Raw genomic sequence first — 22,672 nt, forward strand, 5'->3', positions numbered from 1 at the left:
AAATTAAGTAGACAAAATTTGTCCTCAAACATGGGAAATTTCAGTTTAAGAGTAATTTGCCACAGTTATGACTTAGTGGAGTAGTTCTTGTATGTTGGAAAACACTTTTCAATCTTACCTATAGTGTTGTTAATGTAATGTTGGCAGTGTTATGGAATATATTCTTATGCAAGAGATATGTGGCTTGATTCTTAACTCTCTTTTACACCACTGTTTATAATGGAATTACACAAGTGTAAAACTAGTATAGAGTGGAGAAACAGATAATGGTTTGTATCTCCATATCCTATGTGTTGTAGACTATAAGTATTTTATGATAGAGAAGCTGTAAATGCAGTGTTCTATGTGAATCATACCAGTTTATAGTGTAGTCTTGAATATTATGCCATGTACAGAATTACAGGAAATGCCTTCCATCACAGGTCTCCTCTGAAAAATGATATACGAGAAGATTTCATATTACTTTTACACCTCTCTCATAATTAACTTGTGAAATCTGTTTTTTTTGTAAGTGGTATAGAGCAGATCTGAATAACTACTAGTTTTGTATTTTTTTTAATTAAAAATATCTGCTATAAGGAATTAAATATGCTGCCAACAGTCCTTTATTAGTGATGAAGGATTTAAGGTAAAATTAACTTGAACAGGTCTAACAGGTTTCTATTTTTCCTACTTAAGGTATGCATTTCCAAAACAGTAATACTTAACTGATTTAAACAGCTGAAAGACATTCTAGAACTTACATCAGGTGTTGCTACAGTAACTAGGCACACAACATTGCATTGAAGAGTTTTAAAATATTGAACAGAACTTATGACAAGGATAACCATTTATTCATTTGGACGCTCGGTGGGATTGCTTATTTCCTTCAGATGAGAGAGGGAACCATAAAAAAGGAACTGGTAGCCTGTGCTTTCCTGTGGAATCCCAATGAAATTAAAGTATCTTGGTGAAAACGGTGATGAAGACTTGATGAGTAATTATAGAAATGTTCAGGCACAAATACCTGCATGTACGTACTGAACAAAGTGTTTCTTTTTTCCCCCCTTCTAATTACTGTACTTAGAATTAGGGTAATAGTTGTATGTTTCATTTGCAGATATATTTTTTTTATACATTGCTTGCACAAATGATAGGAGACTCAGCTAGAGTGTTGTATGTAAATGAAGAGAACCATTTTGAGGTTTTGTGAGGTTACCCAGAGTTGAGGACCTTCGTTACTACCACCTGCCCTTACTATAAGGAAGCCTTGTCTGTACCTGCCATGGGTCAGTACCTGAACCCTATTGGCCCTGGCAATGCAACCACTCCCTGCTAGGTATCACTGGTCCGACTGTCACTCTGCGGGTTAGTGATTAGCAGATGCTAACCCTCGAGCCCTCTGAGATCTCCCTAGAGTGCCAGCTCCTACTCCCCTGGTCTCATGAAGCATTCACAGATTCACTGCATCTAAAGAACCAGAATGGCTCAACTTACCCATTCCACCTCCAATCACCACTTCACTTAACACACAGTAGATCGATTGTTTAAATAGAAATAATCAAATTTAGGTTTCTTTCACAAAACATAGTGTTTCAAGTCGTAGTAAGCAAAAGTATTGGAAACAAATGATTATGTACATAATAAAATCATAGCATGCATTCTAGAGCCTAGAGTTAATGTCTAGCAGAGTATTGTCCACTCAAAATCCCTGAGGCATGTTGTAGCCAGGCTGACTATGGCCCTTCTTTCATGAGATATACATCTATTAATTTGCTTACTTAGTGAAAGATACAGTGCATCTCTTTGCACTCCAATATATACCAGACCAGTCCATTTGTCATTATTCATAAAAAGAATACCCCTGTGCTGTATCTTCCTATCGATTTCCTTTCTTGTAGATTTTGCAGTCTTTCATTTGGCATCTGGCCCAGCATGCAAATAGGGATACAGTGTGTATGCCACAGTGTGTATTACACAAATGGCCAGACAGGAAAATAGGTATCAATTACCTTCTGTTTGAAAGGAACATCTCCAAGGTATGTCACCTTCTGGTGACCTGCTTTAACTCCAAGTCCTTAAGAACATAATTTTCAGTCAAGACTGTCATGACCCTTGGCATGATATGCATGGCACTCTGACTGTATCCCTTTTAGCATGATGAGCCATCTTGGTGTTCACACCTTCTCATCCACTGTTGGGAGTGGGCCACATCTACCCTGATTAAATTGATCTCATTGGCATCAGTCCTCCGCATTATAATGTAACACACCCATCTTTGCACGTGCATATATATACCTGCCCATCTGAAGTTTCCACTTCATGCATCTGACAAAGTGGGTTCCAGCCCATGATAGCTGGTGACCAAATAACATATGTTAGTCTTTAAGCTGCCATAGACTCCTCATTGTTTTTGCTGAAACAGAGGAACATGGTTATCCCTCTGAAACTTCTCCAGCCAAAGAAACTCTTTTCTTCATGGAGAATGCCTTGCCATTAGCGCCCTCTTGTAGAAACCAAGAGAGCTCCAATTTAAGAACCCCTGCTCCTCGTAATCCTGGCCGTCACATGGGGTAAGAGTTTTTCAAACAGGCAACTTCTGAGCTAATTAGCACTTTATCGATTACAAACAGGCATTACACTCCAAGTGGTGACCTGATTTATATTGTGTCAGAAATTACTTGGTAGATTTTAGGACATTGGTTGTGGCTCTAATCCAGCAAATGCTTAAGCAGACATACAGGCTCCCCACAAGCACTGGATCCACTCCATTTTGCTGCCTCTATCAGAGGCAGCAGTGGGGGGCAGGGAAGGCTGCTGTGAAGCAGCCTCTGTGCATAGTGGGCCTGGGCTCGCCGCAGACAGAGGCTGCTCCGTCGTAGCAGTCCCTGTCCGCAGAGGTTCTGAGCTCCCCACGAACAGAGGCTGCTCTGGCATCCTATGGAGCAGCCTCTGTCTGCAGTGAGCCTGGGCCTGCCATGGACAGAGGTTGCGTTATGGCAACAGACTCTGTCTGCGGAAGGTCCGAGCTCCCTGCAGATGAGCTGGTCCATGGGATGATGGAGCAGTCCCTGTCTGTGGGGAGCTCAGACTTCCATGTACAGGGGCTGCTGCTGCAGGGCAGCTTCTACACGCTGGGAGCTCAGACCCCTCCACCCCCCGGTGGACAGGGACTGCCATCTTCCAGGTAAGGCTGCCAGATGGTCTCCCAAAAAATACTGAACACACGGGCTAAAAATTTGTGGAGCGCAAAAAAAACCCCACCAACACTGAACACACATCCTGTGTGGCTACTACCCAGAGCCACCAAGCTGGGAACAAAGGGGGAGGCAGCAGAGCCTGCTCTGCAAAGCAGCCACCTGCTACCCAAAGCAGAGAGAGGCAGACCCCAGGGCAACACAATGGCAGGATGGGGGAGGGCTGACCATGGGTGGGAAGTTGACTCACCCATAGCCAAATCAGCTGAAGGCTCCCAGTGCTGATTGCCCCCTGCCTTCCATTCCACACCCCTTCTCTCCCCCTCCCCCCCGCCCCGGCTTCTGCATGCAACCAGAGGCTCAAGGTGCCAATCTCAGCCTCGCCTCCCAGCCCGGGACTCCCTCTGGTCATGTGCAGAAGCCTGGCAGTGGCGGGGCAGTGGCTGGGACTCTCAGCCACTCCTTCCACACCCATCAGGCTTTTGCATGGTACCACAGGCTCCCAGCGGCCCTTCTCCCAGCCACTCCCCTCCACTCCTGGCAGGCTTCTGTCCGGCACCCAACCGGAAAAACAGAAAATATCAGACATTTCATGTCTGGTATTTTCTGAATTTTTTTTCCAGACAGAGGGTGGAAAAACCGGACTGTCCGGTAGAAAACCAGACACCTGGCAACCCTACTTCCAGGGCTGTTGCTGCCTCTGTATGAGAGGCAGGAGAGTGTGGTAGCAGGCGGTCTGCAGGGGAAGCCAATTTTTAAACCAGCTCCCCTTGTTTCCCTGGTCTGCAGGGGAAGCCAATTTTTAAACCAGCTCCCCTTGTTTACCAGCTCTGTCTGCCACCCCACACTGCTGCTTCTGATAGAGAAGCAGCAGCACGGCGTGGCACAGGGCTCCCTGGGAGTGGGGCTAGGAGTGCACTTGCTGCTGGCCCTGCCTCTAAGTTATGTTACTGCTAAAATTTTGTGTGGTTACATGGCTAGTAAATTACATGCTATCTCACATTCCTGCTTTCCAGTTGGTTCTAATGAGCTGCATTTTAAACTTTAACAATGCTGTGACAATGTCTTCCACCCCCGATCCTGCCTTCAAATATATCTGCAAATCAAAATACTGTTTGGTAAACAGGAAAATTCTTCCATTTTATTGTTTTAAATTTGAAGGCCATTTATTTCTATAACATTTTTGCCGGCTGTACAAGATCAGATGTTGGGCATTTGTAGGACTAGCTATGATTCTGTAGATGCATCTTTTCCTCTGTAGGCATCTGCCTTCAAAGAAAGGAGAGGTGTGTTGATTATATGGTCTTTTGGCAATAATATAATTTAATATACTTCAGTAGTTCACAACAACTATCTGGACTTTGGCTGACCCTCTTCAGGTTTCCAATATGGCCAAAGAATTCCTCTTTTCTGACTTGGAAGGGAAAACCAATTGCTCTAATGCTAACTGTAGACTTCCAGAGGGTTCAGTAACAATAATTTGTTTCCATTCATGTGTAATTCACAGAAAATACTGGTATTAAAATATAGGTAAAGGGAAGAGATCTCATCCAATATTGTGTTCTTTTCTATCGAAATAAAAGCTTTACTTACACTTTCATTTTCTACTGGTGGAACTCATATTCTCAGTTGGTGGGAGATAACCCTGCACAAATGAAGATCAGTTTTACTGCCAAAATAAGATCACTGGTGCAAAAAGTCACTCTACATTCCCAGTCACTTTAGAAGTAAAGGTTTGAAAAGGAGATCCAGAAAGCCAGCCTTGAGTTTGGAATGGGATCCTGTGCTGCTCATTGCCCTGGGATTCTGTCCATAATAAATAGTTTATTTCAGGAAAAAAGAAGTAGAACAAGAAGACCTGCATGCCAAGTGTTGACGAAAAGATCAGTGCCTTGTACACTGGAGGAATTGTTTGAGAACAGTTCGTCCTTGTGTAAAGATTGTCCTATAATGCTGCAAAGGTCAAGCAGACCTTGAAGATATCTGCTGCTTTATGAGCTGATGGACAACATTTCCTGACATAATTTTTAAAGGAACACTTTGCTATGTCTATTTTTCCAAAATATCATCGATCTAAATAATAAGAAGTGGGGAATCATTCTTAGAACTGATACATTGAGCAGTCTAAGTCCTTGCACAGCTTGAAGAATCTTGTAAGGTTATTGATCGTTTCACTATTGCTCTGCATGTTTGGTTGGTTAGCAATGTTTGAAGCAGAAAACATCTTGCATTATGTGTTGTTGATATAGGTTAGGTCCTGCCTTTCTTAGCAAATGCATTCAAGGGCCTGCTAAGTATCCTTGTTGATGAGAGAGATGCTAAAACAACTTGTAAAAAAAAATGGCCAAGACGAGAAAATTGGGAGAAGTGGTTAAAGTTTGTAAAAGCTAATGAAATTAAAGGTGCCTAAATATTAAGGCCTCTGTAAGCTTTTAGGTTTCCAAATGTATTTTCCTTAAATAAGACAAATACAGTGAAACCTTTATCTGACACTCTGTTAACCACAAAACTTTAACCGCCATTGCCCCCAGCCACAATACTGTCACGTCTTCAGGTGCACAGGCCTGGCTCGGTTTACCACGAATAGCTTAACAGTTTTTTTATTTCAGTACTACTAATCATTTTTAACTCAAAATAGAAATGTGAGACCAGCTGCCTCTCACTACAAAACTACCAATATTAAAAATTTGAGTTTTACTATAATTGTCCATTGGGTTTTCCTAGGTTGATGGGACCCTCATATAACTTGAATTTTTAGATAACTGGAATGTCCTAATCCCTGAGTGTGCCAGATAACATAGGTTGTATTGTACCAAAATTGTCTTTGGAAGACTTCATATACACTTTACTTCTGAAAGATTTCAAGAGTGCAATAGAGCCCAATAAATCAATGTGGTAGTCTTCTACAATCCAAATCCCCTAGTTGGTTTTCTATTCAGGCTTTATTTTTCTAAATGTAAACTGAATGCTTTAACAGTAAATTAATTAGAAACTGAGCTTAACCAAAACCCTTGAACAATGATCATCTACATTTGAAGACTGAAATTCTCTCTGTAACAGGCTAAATCTAAATGTTATGTAATCTTAATTCAGCTGCCTTACATAGGGTTACCTTCAAGGTTTTAAGATAACATGAACATACATTCTGTTGTACAGGATCCATGCCTCATTCATTAGGCAGGCTGGTCAGGAAATAAAGCAGAGGATTGCAAGAAGAAAACGGGCACTTGTTTAAGGAATTGAACTTGGTCATTGGAAAACTGGGTTCTGTGCAATGCTCTCTTCCTGTCTCTGCTGAGAAGATTTCCCATGTAATGCTGTGCAAGGGTATCATTATCCAGCCTGCCTGCCTGCCTCTGTCCCCGCCCCCTTCCCAAATTCAGGTTCCAGGGGCAGCTTTAATTCTGGCATTTACTTATTTTTCAGTGCTTTATTTTATAACCTTAATGTTCTTTTAACTTGTTTTAGGTATGTTTTATATATAACTTTTTGTAAAATCTTGGAACTTGCTTAGTAAGGTATCTCCTGAAAACCTTGTTCACCTTATCATTGAACACCTCTTTAGTGAGAAGTGAAGTTGTGTTTCTGTGTGCACCTTTTGAATAGGCTCTTGCAAGCCTTGCTCAAAGGAAAAAAATCCCAGTGATACAGAGCATCAGTTCAATAGGAGTTGTAGAGGCCTTAATCAAACACTATCAGAGCCCTGTTAATCTAAGGAAAAGCAAACAAGCCATTCTTTACACATACCTTTTGTAACCCAGCTATTACAAGTTATCTTGACTTGAAGTGAAATTTGCTGAAAATAAAAAATGTGTTCCCTCTGGCAATCAATACAGTACACTCTATATTTGATGAGAATTTGTCTGGGTAAGAATTTCAGGGTTGGGCTTTTATTAAATGAGACCATGATGTTAGCGTCTACTCTACTTACACTCGTATTCTACTTATGGCATAGCACTGATTTGGCTCCAGTCTATCCCTATTAGATCTAACTAAGCTAAATATGTACTAATTGTGGTAAATAGGTTGCAAGTTCTCTCTTTCCGTGTACTGTCTGCAGATGAATACATAAATAAAACTCAGCACACTGATGTGATGTGAAACCACAGTGGGTATTTGATAAACGCAGATGGCAGTTGCTACTACTATAAACCAACGTCTATTGCAAAATTGTCTGACTTAGAATTCAAAACACTGTAAAGTTCATGATGCTTTCTTGTTCCTTTGTTGTTATAAGTTGAATCCATGTGGTTGTTAGGATCTTAATTTTTTTGTTTTGGTTAAATTAGTTTTGGTTAAATGAGTTGTTAGAAAACTGAGACTTTATTGTACAGTATTTACTGGTAGTAAGGCAAATAAAAGTAATGGTCATAGTCAATTGCAATTTACCTGACATACACTTTGAATTTCAAAATACGTACCCATCCATTTTCTGTTTTAAAATATTTCAGGTACTACACATGGAGGAATTTACAGCTATTGATACATTTTCAAGATGTTGTCCTTGAATGAATTTGAGGAAATATATTAATGATACTGTTTTAATCATTGCAGATAAATAACATCTTTTGTTTGAGGATGACAGATTCTTGAATATTAATAATCAAAATATACATTGAAACCTTAGACTTTACACCATATGTAAGAAGAATTAGGTACCTTGCATTTTAGTTCATGAAGCTTTACCCTTAGGGTAAGTCTAGTAGATGTAATTACACATTGTAAGCGCTAGTTGAACCCTTAACCTGTGTTTCCTCTGCAATAATTACAGGATGTGAAAATGGCCAAGTGAAAAGCTTATTCTTAGACATTAATGATATTAGTTTAAGCTACTGTTACCATATGTTTAATTCATATGATTTCTCTAGACACTCAAACACAGACAACATTTAATACCATCATTCTATGATTCGTAATTCTCACTTGCTGAAGTATACCTTTCAGAAAGAAGTGATGTTTACAGGTTGCTATGTTCTGTAAACTGTTGCATAAGGATATACATTAGAGTGATGCTGCCAGGATGTTTAGCCCCCAAAGTTGGTTCTATTTAAAGCAAAACAAAAAGGGGTTTTTGTTTATTTTAAGAAAGTAATAGTAATAGAATTGTTTTTATGGTTTTACATGAAATAAAGTTTATTTTTTAGACATTGCCTTGCAGCATTTTTACCCAGACATTAGGATATTGCATGAGACCATGAGCAGTGGAGGCTCCAAGTGGTGAGAAAACAAACAAAGTTGAAACTCACTAATCTATTTTCATTGTCCAAGTTGAGTGACATGGAAAAAATAATTAAACAATGTGACTGATGAATTGTAAGAGAATTAAAAGAATAAGTTTAATGCTCAAAGACTTCAAATGTTTCTGGCTTTGTTTTGTTTTAACATTGCCCTGGCAGATCAATATATACTTAATCCATTATGTTCTAGCAGTGAAACTTTGTTAGCTGATTTTGACAGAAAAATTAACAGATTTGATTTGTAAAGAAAGGAATATTGAATGATTTCCCTCATTCTCAAAAAAAGATAGAATCTTCCCTTTTTTAATGAAAGCTTGGAATTTGAAGAAAAACTGAAGATTCATGCAGATAATCAGTGGGTTCTTCTCATAGACAGCAAAACTTTTGTGTGTGTGTGTGTGTGTGTGTGTGTGTGTAGCAGATGTTAAAGTAATTTTTGTGTGAGGTATTTACAATGTTTCTCATGTCACTTCTACCAAAAGCTGCATTTGCTCATCAACTCCTCAGCTCTGGAGAAGAGAGCATGTGTCAGTGAAGTTACAAATGGGCAGAACTGCAATGGCCTTGTGTGCAATCTTAGCAAATGCCTGCTAAATTTACATTTATTCACTAGTGATTATTCAGTTGCATGTAACTTTTTTGAAAATTTTTAATCTCCCTCATCCAGGAAAGTACGTGCTCTATTTTTAAAATATATAAAGTGTATTTCACACCTTCTATTTAAAGTTTTCAAAAAGTTTTCAAATAATTTAGTAGCTGACAAAACTTCATAGTATGGCAGATATAGTAAATATTCCACTTAATAGATAAGTAAATTGAGGCATGAAAAAGCTGAGTGACTTACCCAGTCTCTCACATTGTCCATGTGGAACTCCCAACTTCCAGTTGTGTTTCCTGTCATATAGACATAGGACCAGCAATGATTTGGTGGTTAAGACAAAGGGTTGGGAATTAAGAGGCCAGAATTCTGTCCCTCCTCCATGACATTTGACAACCCAGATCAGCCCAAATTTTTGTGTACCCATGACTTACTGGTAAGTTTTAAATTCACCACCTGGCATTGGTGCCAGGATGGCACAAAGGAAAGAGAGCCAGCATTTGTGCCAAGATCTTAAACTGCTTCCAATTTTCGTACTAAAGGGGGAGAAAAAAAACCCACAAAGGGAAGTTAGCCACCAAATTCTTATTGCAACTGAATAATAGAAAGGTCGTAACTCCCATTAGTGTGGATAAACAACTAAGGGTCTTGGATGGCTTAGGATTGTCTTGGATTGCTGAGACAATGAATCCTGCATCTTGGCAAGAGGCTAGGCTAGCTGACACCTGCGGTCCCTTCAAATCCTATGATTTTTTGAAAATACAGTGTTACATTTTTCTTTTAAAAATATACCTGTTTTAAATTAAATTTGAAATTATGAGAACTTGTAGCACCTATACTTATTATAACCTATTAAAATAATGTAGACAAATGTAATATACTGCATCAATAAAAACTCCAATTTTAGTGAGTTTAAATTATGTGACTTTTTTTAGTTACATACAGAATCATGCCAGCCATGTACTTTAATGACTTCCACGCAATGAGAGAGAAAGTAACTAAAAAGTACAAATGCAAAATAAGATGATTTAAATCAATATTTCCTGCTTGCTGATAGAAATTGTGATTTTAAAATGGTGATTTACATCAATTTCCCTTGGCAATCACTCATCCATATGACAATCTCCCTTTAAAATGTTTTGTAATATTAATTTGTGTAAAACAACTCTTCAAATGCAACACTTTCATTTCCATTACTGTTACATCGTTTTGAAAAATAGAGTAGTTATTCATGCTTTTTTAGAATGCAGTTGCATTAACAGTAATTATGGCTATGCAGTGATAGGGTACAAAGTCATATCCCTTTGGTTATGTTTATAATTTGAATTTAATGTTACAAAACTTCTTGTTAGAAGATCCTGGTTTTGCTTGTGTATAATGCAATTCTGCTTATACAAAGCAATAGATTAGATTATTTGAGAAATAGTGTATGTATAAAGAGGAATCGATAAAATTGGAACATGAACAAAACAACAGTATTTTTTAGTCAGGGGTTTACTTTGTTGAAGGGTGTAAATCTGTGTGGTTGTGCTGTGTAGGGCTGGATGGGAGTTTATGGGCATAGCTGCATATGTTGAGGTGTGACCCTTCAACTGGTAAATAATATACTAAATTATCTTTCTTTTCATCTTTGTGTCAAAATGCATTTTTCAGACAAAAGCCCACGGTCAGTAAATAACTTTTTAAAATAGAACTTTGAGAAACGAGTAGGCTGCATTTGAAAAGGAATAAAACTAGCAAATCATTAACATCAACAAATATAATAAAACATCACGAAAAGGAACTGCCCTGTTATTGGACCATTCTGCATGTTTATTAGAGGGCATTAGAATGTCACATTAAAATAAAAGCTTGGATGAAACTTCAAAGGCTGTAAATTAGCATAGATTTTATTTAAAAATAAAAATCTGAACTGAGACAAAAAGAAGAAATCTGACAAAGAGAACCCCCTTTATTTAAAAGTATTAAATGTTTATCCTCTATTATTCAACAGCCTTATAGTTGGAACATTGGTGCCTCTTAGTAATGTTTGTAAATTGCTACCAGATTTTAGATTAATTATATATGAGCCAATTGGTGCACCCTTCAGGATGTTTTACTTTTTATAAATATCCTTTTACCTTCTAAGAAACACTGCTCTGTTCTGGGGAACTCATCTGGAAAGAGTATTTATTTGGGTATATGGAGATTACGGGCTGAATTCCAACTGTATGGAAAACCTTAGGAATAGAGATTGGCAAAAAAGCATCAAGAAGTTTTGCATAGGTCATTTTTTGTAACCTTTGTCTGATGAGCAAGAGCTGCACACATGTATTAAGCTTTTGACACCAGATTATTTAGCTGAAATATTATGTACACTGTTTGTACCCATGGAAAACTTTAATGGAATATCACTTGATTCTAAACCTTTCCAATCTACAAACAATTTCAATATATTTTAATTTACTTACTTTTAATTGACTTAATTTGTTTGGAGCCCTTAAAATTCAGATACCTTCAAACCTCAAAATAAACCTTTAGCGGAGGAGGAGGAGAGAGAAATTTGCCTGTCTATAGGACTCAATCCACAAATTATTTTTTGTTTCAATAGATACTAACTTTCTCCAAGTATTTTGATTTGGAAAAGAAAGCAACAAAATTTGTCAGCTGTCGTTCATTTTAAGGAACAAAATCGTATTATAAACATTATTCTTTCTGCCAGCTGATTTACATATTGCTTTATACTGAGTAGAGTAACAGGGGGAGGCTTGACCTTCAGGGGGTGGAGGCCTGGGGCCAGTCGACTTTGCTTTCTGAAAGCACTAGTGGTTCTGTTAACAAACTTGATGGCATCTGATGGAAGACAGCTGATTGACCTATGAAGGGCAGCAGGAAGCAGAAGAGAGGAGTGAAGAATGGGAAGTTGTGGCAGAGACTGAGGAAAGGCAGGGAAAACTAGCTGAGTTGCCCCAGCGGGGGTACATCTAGACTGCAGGCTTCTTTCGGAAGAAGCTTTTCCGGAAGAGATCTTCCAAATAAACTTCTTCCAAAAGAGTGTGTCCACACTGCCAAAGCGCATTGAAAAAGCGATCTGGTAGCGTCCACACTGAATGGACGCTATCTCGCATTTAAACTGTGGTTACTATGGATGGAGTTCCCTCTTTCCTCGTCCACACATGTCTTTTTCCGAAAGAGCTCTTTTGGAACAAGGCTTCTTGTCCTATCATCGGAGGCCAAAGAGAACAAATTTTCTCCCTCCTCCTTGTAACAGACTTTTAGGTACCTGAAAACTGCTATCATGTCCCCTCTCAATCTTGTCCTTTCCAAACTTTACAAACCCAATTCTTTTAATCTTCCTTCATAGGTCAAGATACGCAGCTTCAGCTATGTTAATTGCGTAGCTGAAGTTGAAGTAGCTTAACTCATTTTTTGATGCTATCTACGCAGCAGGAAGTCAAAGGATGAGAAGTCTTCCTTTGACTTTCTTCACTCATGAAAGCAAGGTTACTGGCATTGACTGGAGTGCCCCTTTCACTTGGAATTAGCGGTCTTAACTAGACCGCTAATTCGAATCTTGGAAGATCAACAGTGACAGCGTCGACCTTCCTCTGTGGTGTAGATGTACTCTCAGAGGGATAGCTGTGTTAGTCTGTATCTGCCAAAACACAATGAGTCTTATTAGTCTCTAAGGTTCCTCAAGGACTCCTCATTGTTTCATCAATCATGAAATTTCTCTTTGTTCATCCTGCTCCAAGACCTAGCATATTGAAGCAGTATTGCTATACTCTCTCAGTGCAGTCTTCCCAGTGCAGCGCAGATCTCCTAGTATGTAAAATGCCAGAGTATTCAGGCTATTCACGGTTTTTCTTCTACACAGACTGTTAAGAGCATTGGTCCTTTTTCTAGCATTAGTGATCCTTTTCGGCTGCCTAACCATCAATGAATTATTGTATTTGGGTTTTCTTTCTTTTTGTCTTTCTATCTGTCCTTTGCCAAATGTTTTCTGTCTGGTAGCTGGCATTTAGAATGTTGGTAGAACAATCATTTTTAGTTCTAATTAAGTCATTTTGTAGTTGAGCTTTGAAAGCTGTTTTCCCCTTTCCTCTTCCTTTGGCTTTTCCACATCTCTGAATTGATCATGGATCCTAATAGTCACAAATGGTAGTATGGGTAAATAAGTAATAGCTATTTTTCCAGTCTTCTCCCTCTGATTAGTTTAAGTGTATTTTACAGAAGTAAACAAATCTGATACATAACATTATTCTTGTTAGCGTCTCAAAGACACCACAGCTAATCAAAAGAGTTGGATTCTTCTTCTGACTTATGCATAATCAAAAAGATTATTAACTAGTGTAAATTCCAAATGAAGAATTTAGGTATACAGGTGATTGTATCTCAGATGCCTGTTTTTCAGACTTCATTCATCCTAAATGACCCAGAACTACTGACTACGAGACACTGTAAACCAAAAGAACATTGATTAATCTGTATCCTAGGGTTTGTATGCATGGCAATTGGAAAAAAAACCTAGTCATTTTATTTGCATAGGTGATCTTGGAATTACCATGAAATAAAATAAATATGGATTTCTACAGTTCTATTTAAAGAGCCACACATTACAACTTAAGGAGTTCTTAAAATGAAATTATAGTGGTTGCCATTCACAAAAATCTACATTTATCCTGTGTGTCAGAGATGCCTCTGGTTTTTTCCTTATTCTAAATATAGGGAAATAGTGACATGCATCAGATATAACCATAGATACAATTTTGGATGAAGTATGCTATTTAATTAATTTGATCACTAAAGAATCTTATCCATTAAAATGATGTTTGCTTTATTTAATTTCATTTGTACTTGACTCTATATAACAGGTTTAAAAATTGACTGTCAAGCTGTTAATACCTTATCTATGTTTGGTCTCTTCAATTCTTTTGTCAGCTGATAGTCTTGACCAGTATTTGTTTAAAGGCAGTGTTACTTTTTTAGGCTCAATGGATGGTTTATAGTGCCTGGAAAGTAGTGTCTACACTAGGTGGCGGTCTACCTTAGGGAAGAAGTTTGAATTAAGGTACACAACTCCAGCTATGTTAACTGTGTAGCTGGAGTCAACTTGATTCGCACTTTGGCGCAGTCTCCAAAGTGGGAGGTTGATGGGAGACATGCTCCCATCAACTTACTTATTCGTGAGGAGTAGGAGTACCTGCATCAATGGGGGCACACTCAGCATTCAATTTAGCAGGTCCTTACTAGAGATATTAGAAATTGTTTAGAAATTGTGTAACAGCAAGAGTTCTTAGAGGCTACACAGTTATTTGATGGCCCCGGGGGGTGGGGCAGCCAGTGCGCTCCCAGCCCCACTCCTAGGGGAGGGCCCTGCCACTCCACACTGCTGCCTCAGTTTAAAAATCCTGTGCAGACTGGCTTCTGCCTGCCAACCTGTGCTGCTGCCTCTGTTATAGAGGCAGCAGCACAGGGCAGCAGTGGCCCCTGTCCACGGGGGCCCAAGCAGCTTCTGTCCGCAGAGAGCTCAGATCCCCCGCTGACAGAGGCAGCAGGCAGGAGCTGGTTTTTAAACTGGTTCCCTGCATGTACCAGCTCCTGCCTACTACCCCACATGGTTAAATGGTTAACCGGCTAGCTGCTAACATCCCTAGTCCTTACTAGTCCAGCTAAATCGAACATCAGAAGTTCTACCTCCAGAGCATTGATCCACTGGTAAATATAGACATGGCCTGAGTGAAACCCTACTTCTTCACCAGTTCCTCTCTTGGGAACTCATGTAAAGTCATTGAAATTAGTGGGAGAAAAGTGTCATTAATGTCAGCAAGTCTTAGTTCATACTTTTTACTCCTAACTAAACAGCATCTGCAATATAGATTGTTTATGCAGATCTTCTAAAACAATCATCCAGATTCTGTGTTAAGCGTCTTATAGAATGCACAGCATAGGCAAGAAAAGTGAAGGTGGCTCTAAGACACATTTGTTTCCTTCCTAATGCTTGGCTTCTCTGGAGGCTGGCATGGAGTAAGTTAGTGTAGCCCTAAGGGCTATTACAAATTATAGCAGCCTCACAGAATTATTTCATTCTACTCATGGCCGGATTATGAAAGAGGCTTTAGGGGCTGCAGACAAGGATTCTAGGCTGTGCAGAGCCACCTGTTCCCCCCCTGAAGCTGTACCAGGTATGTGTCCCAATCTCCTGCCCCCTCCTGTCCATACCCTTACACCCCTATCCTGCTCCTGAATCTTGCCTCTCTTGAGTCTGCACCTATACCCTGCTCCCTGGCAGCCCTCTGGTGCACACTCCGCTCATAGACTCATAGACTTTAAGGTCAGAAGGGACCATTATGATCATCTAGTCTGATCCCCTGCACAATGCAGGCCACAGAATCTCACCCACCCTCTCCTAGAATAATCCTCTCACCTGTATCTCAGATACTGAAGTCCTCAAATGGTTTAAGGACCCCAAGATGAAGAGAATCCTCCAGCAAGTGATCCATGCCCCATGCTACAGAGGAAGGCGAAAAACCTCCAGGGCCTCTGCCAATCTACCCTAGAGGAAGATTCCTTCCCGACCTTCAAATCAGTTGAAGCCTGAGCATGTGGGCAAGACTCACCAACCAGACACCAGCTCCTTATTTTTGACTCACCCCGGAGCCTTGGGATCCCCACAGTATCTATTAACCTCAGGCCTGGAGAAGAGTTAATTCAGCCCTACTTCTACCCTTCACATCTTGTGTTTGTCACAGACACTTGTATGTTTCAAATGAGGTTGATGGCAGGGAAAAGATGCATTGTTTTCCTGTGTGTTTATGTACCATCTGACACAAGGAAGTCCTAGTCTTGACTGGAGCCTCTAAGTGCTATTGGAATAGTCACAATAAATATTAACAAAGTGCAAAGCTGTGTTGGTTGCTATATTTTTTTGGAATATAATTCTGCTTTTTCTCTGTTGAGGCTTTTGAGATTTCCCTAGTAGGAAGGCATTTTGTCTTTTTTTCCCCCCTTGTATTAGAGAGGTGTTGTATTATAACATTCCACAAAACCGTCTGAGTTCTCCTTTTCAGTGGCTTTCCGTTGCAAACAAAAGGTTCATATTTCTTACTGAATGTTTTAAATGAGTACTCATCACTCTAATCCAACTGAGATCAGAAAAGGTTCAGTTTGTGAGTGTGCCTGAATGGAGTAGTAGAATAATACATACAGGAAAAACTGTAATACATACAGGAGAGAGAGAGAGAGATGAGGGAGTAATAAAAGGGGGGACAAAGTTGTACTGGGGTTCTGAACTCAGGGCTCCTCCCAAGTCTAACATCTATGTAAATAAAGTTAAATGGGAAGGGAGGGCCTTAGCAAGCAAGTGGTACAAGGACCCCAGGTTTCTGTCAATGGGCCTGGTTTTGCCACTTTAAAAGGCACTCTAGACTAAAGCATGTATTCCAGATTGCACCACAGCAGGAGAAAACCCATTTTCCTTCCTGTGAGAACAGCTAATCTCAGAGGAATAGAGGCATTGATTCAGTTTCAGCTGAAATTCTTCTTTAACGGAACCAGCTTGTTGGTTCTTAATTAGAAGCACTTGTCTGCTTCAGTTTCTTGTCCAGAATATAATTTTTTTCTTCCGCAATGTATTCAAATAATCATAGCTTTGTGTCTTAGAAAGAACCAGGGATCCAACAAACTGCTGTTTAAAAATGAGTTAGGCTTCTCTGAAAGATAGCATGTGGATTTCTGTGGGGTCATGTTAGGAATTTGTATACATAAAGTTATTTTTTTCTTTACACGTCTTCTCAAGAAGGACAAAGTCTCTTTGCCTTGCAAAAGAGACATCCAATGAAATTTCATCTTCCTCATATTGTAGCACTTTTCTGTAATTTGCCTCACTTCAAGAAGTTTCCTGATGCTTTCTATTCATTTTCTGAATAGACTAAGTACCACTGATTCTGAGTAATGTGTTTAATTATTTTAATGCTATCTCTGTAATGATTCCAAGCTGTGCCCCTTTCTTAGTATTTGCCTCTAAGGGCTGATAAAGGATGAAAAGGGGAAAAAGACCAACTTCCTATTATTGTCTGAAAGGTCTTTGGACCTGTAGTCTGGCTCTCAGTGCATATTTTTTGAATGGATGGAATCCTTTTGAAAGATGGGAAATATGTAGTAAGAAAATAATTAAAATACTATTCAGCTACATTGAGAAGTATAGCAAATTAAATGTACAATGAATATTAACCTTTTTCAGTCATTAACTTTGTCTTTTGAAGCAGGACATTTTAATGGTTCAGGAAGGTTTTTCCAACTTTTTTGATATACCTGTGTGGGGCTAATAATGGAGAACTACTCAATAAAACAAGTGTATACATTCTTCAGAAGTTACCTGTTTTGAAAGTCCCGATGTAGAATACCCAGTATCAAGGGAATGAAAGATTACACAGTGTTTTTGCAGTGTATACATAATTGTTCACATAACTTTATTCTTGTGTACTATGGATAAATTCTGCTTGAGGAATTTTTATCTTATTCACATTGAAAGTGACGAAATAGTATATCTGAATCCTCTCTTTATAGAAAAGGTTTTATTTCAACACTTTAAAAAAAATCACCATCCTGCATCAAGCAGAACAGTTTATAGTTTTTCATTCCCTTTCATCACTCTGCTATATTTGTTTAAAGATACCAACTTAGCTATTTGTTGTTTAAAGATACATACAATAGATTCAGTGTTCATGGTGGATTTTACTTGTACTTATTACAGATGAATTCAGAGCTAATCTGTAGTCTGGCTCATCCCACTACTTAAGAGTTGTGATATCATTTCTTAAATCTTGAAGCCATCCCCCTATCATAGTATGTCCATGCCAATTGCTGGCTTCTGCATTGTGGAGGAGAGGAAGGAAAGTGCAGGAAATCCCAGGAACGGCGGGAATGGGGGAGAACAGTATTGCAATTTGTGCAGCAAATTTGCTCCTGCTCATGAGCTGTGGAACCACATTTTGTGTGAGCAGCACATTATTGGAATTCCATGTGAGGAAGGTGAAATGGGTGATCCAGGCATCAGCAATTGTTTCCTAAGTAACTCAATTTAAATTCCTCCAGACAAGTCTATGGAAATTACACTACTCATGTAAACAATAGCTTCAGCTCCATGTCTTCTGCCCTCTTTTCTGGGGGGTGCACGGACACAGGCATGGCAGGGAGATCCATGGTTGCTTGGTGAGCTCTGCTGGTAGGAGAGCATAGGGAGGCTAGGAAACAGTGTGGAGTGGCTGCCTAAAGAAGCTCTCTGTGGAGCTTGAAGTTTGCACCTTCTGTCTCTTTTGAGCAGCTGCTGCCCACTCCTGGCTAAGGTGAGAATGCAGCAGTAACTGAGTTGGAGCTCATGGGATGTTTGGGAAAACTTTGGTTTCATCTTGCACATTTTCCATGAGAAGATACTTTTGCCCCAATGTATGCATATTATATTGACTGGAGCTGAGGTCTTTATTGTGTGCCAGAGGCCACTGTTCAGACCAAAGAGCAGTAGTTTTCCCCATAAACTGAAAAATCAAATCTACTCTATATTGCTTTTATTATAAGCTTATGAATGGCTGTTTTGCCCTGAAGGTCTTGCACTGTCAGTTACCTTCTTCCGAACTTGTAATTCTTAGTCATAGCCCTAAATGATTTGGATCCTCTCTGTTGAGATGATTATGTGAGTGGCCTTTGGTATAGTCAGCTGGGACTCAGATGAGAGTTCTCAGAGAAAGCATGGAATTCAATCACCAGAGCCCGGATTTAACAATGTTTAGATCATGCTGCAAGATACACACAACTTCTCAAGCTCAGCTCAGTATGGGGGGGGGAGGAGCAACAAAGTGATACTGAGAGAGTTTGTGAGAAGCTGCAAAAGCAGATTTTAATGGAGCTTTTCCAGTCTAAGAAGCTTTGTGGTGCTTGTGAAGGTTCCTATTTTAGGTGTGTGTTACAAATTTGCTTTAAGATCAGCTAACACATTGAGGATATAAAATATTCAGAGTGAATAAATGTAAATACAAGTGTAAAACCTCTGGCAGTTCAATAACAATAAACGAAGATGTTTCAGCATGTTAAATTTTAATGAAGGGCTAGAGATCTTGGTGCCCAGTGTGACGCATCTAAAAGACTTGATTTTTTTTTTTTCAGAAAGTGTTGAATACTACTGTGGAAATCAGGCCCGTTAGTTTCAACAACAGCCCAAAATCAAGGCGCACAACACTTCTAATTACTTTTTAAAATGTAAGTCGTTAGTTGTTCTTCTGATTAACAGAGGCTGGAAGCTATTTTACAGCCTCAAATACATATCTCCGAGACTGCTACAATCACAAAATGAGGTCACTTTTTAGCAAGATAGACTTTCCATAAGTGGGTAACTGCCTTTATTAAAAAAAAAAAAAGAAAAGAAAAGAAAGAAAAACCCACTTTCAAACTCATCTCAACAGATTATTCTCTACATGTAGTAAAAAGCAAAGGGTTTTTTTTTTTTCATTTAATTTTCAGATAGCTGACATGAGCCAAATGGGTACTTTTTCTTTAAATTATGTAAAGTAGGGTATGGAAACCAGTCATGGGGACTAAGGGTTAGCTATAAACTGGTTATAAACTAGTTGTAGCACTTTAAAATTTCTGTATGAAAATGACAGTTGTATCAGAGATTTTATAATCATAGCTGTTAGCTCAATTTATAACTTTTGCACTCCCAGCCCCAGTTGTAGCAAAGTTAATTTCTTCTTCTGAACAATATAATAGAACAGCTGCTGGGCACCCAAGCGATAAACTCAGACTTCAAAACATACCCTTTTAAAATCAAGGACATGCTGTTTGGATTAAATGACTCTCAGAAAGCCACTTCTTTTCACATCCTTTGTGGTAGCTCTGGCTTTTTCAATATTTTGAAGGAGATGATAAATATTTGGTTAATGGTTTGGGGTAGAAATGAAGGAGAACCAATCCTCTGGCTTTGACTGTATTCTGATATGCATAGCACTACTTCTAAGATAAGATAAGCATTTGGCATTGTGAAAGGTTTTAGAGAGGCTAAACAAGTAATGTCAGCTTTCTAAGGCAATAGTGTAATGGTACAGGAAATAGTTATACCAATCAAAAGAAGTGAAAGCCTTGGTATTACTGCTCTTGGCAATCTCTCTACCATACTCTACTTCTCCTTTCTCCACATCCTCATGCTCTCATCAATATGCTTGTCTTCAGAATAGAAGCATGCTCTGGTTTTCATCATGTCCCCTCACTTGAAATTTCTACTCCATCTCCCTCGCATCATTTATACATCCGTTGACTGATCCATCTTTCTCCAGTTTTGCCCTTGACACTCTTCAAACTGTTTTTCACTCTCTCCAGTCCAATGAAAACACTCTCGCTTAGGTTTCCAGTAACCTGTTTATGGACCTCGACTCCTTTCTTTGGACACTTCTCCAGTCTCATCTTCCTTGATCTCTGTGCTGCTTTTGATGCTCTTGAGTTACCCCATAATTCTTAAAACATTTTTCTCTGACTACCTTGGGTCCACAGTTAATTTCTTTCCTGTATACTTTAGTGACCGTTCTTAAGAATTCACTGTAGTAGACCTCCCTCAGTTTCTTTGGGGCACCTGCAGGCTCCCTCCTTGGCTCCATTCTGCTTTTGCTCTGCTGTATTTCTTTAGGTGACTGCATTGCTCAGATGCCTCCATGTGCCTCTCACATCTGTCTCTTATCTCCTGGTTTGAGTCCCGACATTACGCCTGCGGCCCATCCGGCCTCTGGCATTCACTGCAGATATCTTGCTCTCAACTTATATTTAGCAGGGCCAAAACTAAGCTACTTGTCCTGTTCTCCCTCTCTCTCCTCTCTGTTACTGTTGACAATTTCATCTCCTACTCAGAACTGTAAACCCAGATGTTCTCTTCTAGTTTGCCCTCATTTTAGCCCCATTTTAGCCCATGCATGCAAAAGCCATATCCAAATCTTGCTTCTGTTATAACATCTTTGAGATGCTGCCTTTTTCTAAAGAACTAAAATGTGTGTGCAGAAACTTCCTTACATCCTTATAATCTTCCTTACATCCACCTGATCAATTTCAGGCATCTTCTCAAAATGCTGTTACTATAATATGGGTGGTCTGTGGCTCTGTGTCATTTCCTTTTTAGACCTGCCATTGATTCAGCTTCACAAATGATACTAGTCTAAATTTCTCATTTGTTCATTTTTCCCACTTCATGTTTTCTTTCACGGGTCCACAGCCAAGGGACAACAACTCCCCAAATGCATATGTAAAGCCACTTCTGTAATCTTCAGATCCTTTCTCCAGACCTACTTCTGTCAAGAGGCCTAAGGTAAACTGACTACTGATAATGACTAGGCTGGTAGGGACTACTGATACTAGTATCTCCTGTTTGATTTACATTGCATTTAGTTTTTAATTTGATATAGTGAGCTTCTATAACTACACTGTTACCTTTGGCCACCTTCTGCAACTCCCTCCATTTTGTTACACTTCAGTGTCATGTTGTAACTTACTGTAAACTCTATGCCCATGATTGCACTAACTGCCTTGTTCTGTGTGTGTTCTTGTGGGAATTGACTTCCTCATACAATGTACTATGAGTTTGGGGCCATGATCTGATTAGTCCTCTTGGCTCTGCTGTAATACCAACAGTAGTACTAATAATCAGTGCTTATTTGTGCCAGGGATAAGCTTCAGCACCTCTAGACTTGGCAGTTCATAGCTCCAGCACTTATGGGCTAGCTGTGTCAGTTATGAAAGTTTTTTTAACAAATGTTTCAAGCCCTGGAATCTCTTTCATTACAAATTAAGCACTGGTAATGTTCTGTCACAATTTTCTTGCGAAACTATAGTCTAGAAAAAACCTCTGTTTTATTGGTGATTAGTTGGAGAGGAAGTAGTATGTTTTCTCTAGATAGATTTTTGAACCAACTTGTAGCTTAAGAAGTGTGCACAATGACCAAACAGCTGTTTGGGACTCGTGACCTGTGCTGCTACAAAGTTCTGATCCAGCTTCTAGCCAGGTCTGTGGGGTTTTGCCACTTCTTACCATGGGACCCAGAGAAGGGCTAGGTTTGTAAAGTATGTGAATTATCAGTGCTATAAAAATTATTTTAAAGATATACACACACAGAGGTGTCCTCTGGACCTACAGGACCTGAGGCATTTAAGTAACACTAATCCATTCAAAGAATACTGGATGGCTGTGTCTTCACTCGCGGCTTCTTGCGTGAGTAATATGCAAATGAGGCTAAGCGTGGAGTATTGCTGAGCCTCATTTGCATACCTAATGAGCCACCATTTTTTTTCAGAAGAGGCTCTTGCGCAAGAAGGAGCATCTACACTGCCCCTTCTTGAGCAAGAAAAACCCTCTTGCGCAATGCTGTTACACCTATTACTTTTCAAGGAAGAACGGCATTGCGCAAGAGGGTTTTTCTTGCACAAGAGCCTCTTCTGAAAAAAATGGTGGCTCATTAGGTATGCAAATGAGGCTCAGCAATATTCCACGCTTAGCCTCATTTGCATATTACTTGCGCAAGAAGCCGCGAGTGTAGACATAGCCGATGAGTTGCAGTACCAAGTTGTCTTGGAAGATGAGATAATAAGCCTAAGTTGCAAAATGTAAACTGCTTCCCCCCCATAATTAGTAACAAAATATATAACAATAC

At 39.4% G+C, this 22,672-nt stretch overlaps 1 protein-coding gene across 10 annotated transcripts in view; it reads left to right on the forward strand.

Annotated features, from left to right (window-relative positions):
* Nucleotides 1-22,672, forward strand: part of BMPR1B (bone morphogenetic protein receptor type 1B) — a 359,692-nt gene that overhangs the window by 36,665 nt on the left and 300,355 nt on the right. For 4 of the 10 annotated variants that reach the window (XR_012904029.1, XM_075929630.1, XM_014576299.3 and 1 more), the window contains exon 1: nucleotides 776-1,012. The exons of 2 other annotated variants lie outside the window; for them this stretch is intronic. The gene's annotated coding sequence lies outside the window, so the exon portion shown is untranslated. Of the gene's footprint in view, nucleotides 1-775; nucleotides 1,013-19,151; nucleotides 19,245-21,307; nucleotides 21,334-22,672 lie in introns of those variants that run through there. 4 more of the 10 variants (XM_075929631.1, XM_025187492.2, XM_075929628.1 and 1 more) reach the window with 2 other exon arrangements.

This window comes from Pelodiscus sinensis, chromosome 5 (genome assembly GCF_049634645.1).
Source record: "Pelodiscus sinensis isolate JC-2024 chromosome 5, ASM4963464v1, whole genome shotgun sequence".
NCBI lineage: Eukaryota > Metazoa > Chordata > Testudines > Trionychidae > Pelodiscus > Pelodiscus sinensis.